Here is a 2,773-nt window from a genome sequence, read left to right on the forward strand (position 1 = left end):
TGGGTAATCGAGTTAACTCCTGACTCACCGCCTCTCCCTCTGACGACACTTTGCTGGTCATGACAGGGGTTTTTTTTCCTTGTGTGTGTGAGTGTGTGTGTGTGTGTGTGTGTGCATGTGTGTGCGTGTGGGAGTGTGTGGGAGGATATTGATTTCACAAACATCTGGTCAAAGACACAGTGTATTTTTTCCGGCTCAATGGCAAAACATACATGAGATGAGCAATGAGGCGTCCTCATCTGTTTTGACAACCTGAGCATATAAGAGACGTGTGTGTGTGTGTGTGTGTGTGTGTGTGTGTGTGTGTGCATTGGTGTGTGTGTGTGTGTGTGATTGTGTATGCATTAAAGAATATCTGCAAATCACACACAGACATATGTTCATTTAATTCCTTATTAAATTAACATATTCATTTGTTAATTTAAGGTAGTACCTATTTAATAATAGGACTTTTAAAGTAAAGTATCATACCCTAAAGAAATTGCTGATTTTATTAAGCAATTTTTTTAAGCAATTTAATGTAGTATTGATTTTAGCCCCCAGTAGATCAGCACATTTTACTGACATCAACTTGCATCAACAGTGCATACATTTGATTATGTATAAACAGGAATTCTTCAGGCACCAAATATGTGTTGGTTACTGTTTTGCAGATCCTAACATTTGCTCATATTACTTTGATTCCTATCTTTTTGATGATGAATAGGCCTATTTATTGAGATGCACCAGGCCTATTTGCGGCTTATTTGACCACCAGACAACTTAGTAGCCTGGCAAAAGCAGCCCTTAAATACTTTTGTGGTTATGCATCAATTTCAAACCTTTCTTTAACCCCTTTCTTGGTGAAAGATAATCCTTTCTTTTCACGAGATTAGATGACTTCATGCAATAAATACTATAATAGAAAATAAATGAATTAGAATCATAATTTTTACCAGGCTTTGGTAAAATCTGACACATAACACTAGCCCACATTTTTTAAAATCTGTTTATGATGTCACATACCCACCGCAATGTAAAGATTTCTTTATCACTCTAAAAAGATAAAGCACATATCTGATTCTTAGATTGAAACACAGGTGGTGCAAATAGTGGTTTAGAGATGCAGAAAAGCTTTTAACGAGTTTTAAGATGTGTGACGCCATACGTTGAAACATCTGGAGATAAAAAGAACAATGTGGATTAAATGTGGAAATGGCCTTTCCCTTAAGGCATACCGATAAGGACTTTGTGAGACTGACAAGGTTACGACACTGGCAAAGGTCATGACCTTTGGTTGTTAGTTTGGTGGAAGAACACGATGGTCTCTCGCCTTTGGGGGGTGTTCGTTTGCTTCAAACACCGCAGTCACCTACTCACCCATCCTCCTCCTCCTCCTCCTCCTCTTCCTTCTCCTCCTCCTCCTCTTCCTTCTCCTCCTCCTCTTCCTCCTCCTCCTCTTCTTCCTTCTCCTCCTCCTCCTCCTCTTCCTCTTCCTCCTCCTACTCCTCCTCCTCTTCCTCCTCCTCCTCCTCCTCTTCCTCCTCTTCCTCCTCCTCCTCCTCCTCCTCCTCCTCCTCCACCTCCTCCTCCTCCTCCTCTTCCTTCTCCTCCTCCTCCTGCTCCTCCTCCTCCTCTCCCTTCTCCTCCTCCTCCTCCTCTTCCTTCTCCTCCTCCTCCTCCTCTCCCTTCTCCTCCTCCTCTTACTCCTCCTCTGTTTCTTCCAAGGTTTTCTTTTGGCATTCGCCTCTGCCCTGAAAAGACGAAAACGCTGATCGCTGATACGGAGAAAACTTAAGTCAGCGTTTCTTTGCCTGCCGATTTTAAATTTGTCCTGAGCTCTGGTCGATGCCTGGAATCTGGCATTAGCTACCACACAACGGACTGCCACCCACACACCCAGCCATCCAGCCACCCACCCAAAGGGAAACACACACGTACACACACACACACAGAAACACACACAGAAACACCCACGCACACGCGCACACACACACACAGACAAGCACACGCAAACACACACACACACACACACACACACACACACACAGACAGACACAGACACACAACAACATAATGAAACGTAACCACTATGGTTTCCTCCAAAGACATGTATGTTGCTGTATGTTTTGCATAGTGCTGCTGAAGCACACCACTGAAAACCCAGACAGCCTACCCTGGAGAGTTAAAGGTTAATGAAAATCAATCCTGGTTATTGTGTTCATATATATATATATATATATATATATATATATATATATATATATATATATGTGTGTGTGTGTGTGTGTGTATATAGCTAAAGGGGCCTGTATATAACGCTATATGTGGATTTTCTGTAATACCAGAGATGTATGGCACTGGGACTGAGGACACAGGACCAGCTGCTCCTCTACCAGTGGAGTCACAGAGAACAGCCAGCCTCCCATTCTACATTTGTGTCGCCTTTGTGGCGTTACGTAACTCCCAGAGATAGAGAGAGAGAGAGAGAGAGAGAGAGAGAGAGAGAGAGAGAGAGAGAGAGAGAGAGAGAGAGAGAGAGGATAGGGCACTGCGCATGTGCCAGCTGGGGATGATGGGACGTTAAGCTGCTGGTCGCTGGCTAACCCGGTCTAAAAACACGGGGCTTAGCCCCCGGTTAAGACAGTGACACACCTGTCTGTCTGCAGGCCCTGTCTAAGGAGGTCACCTGGGTTCACTCTACATTCTTCAATCGTCAACAAGTTCCTCTGTGTGTGTGTGTGCCTTGTTGTGTGTGTGTGTGTGTGTGTGTGTGTCATGGGCCGATTCGAGT

Source organism: Pollachius pollachius, assembly GCF_949987615.1.
Source record: "Pollachius pollachius genome assembly, chromosome: 13".
Lineage (NCBI taxonomy): Eukaryota > Metazoa > Chordata > Actinopteri > Gadiformes > Gadidae > Pollachius > Pollachius pollachius.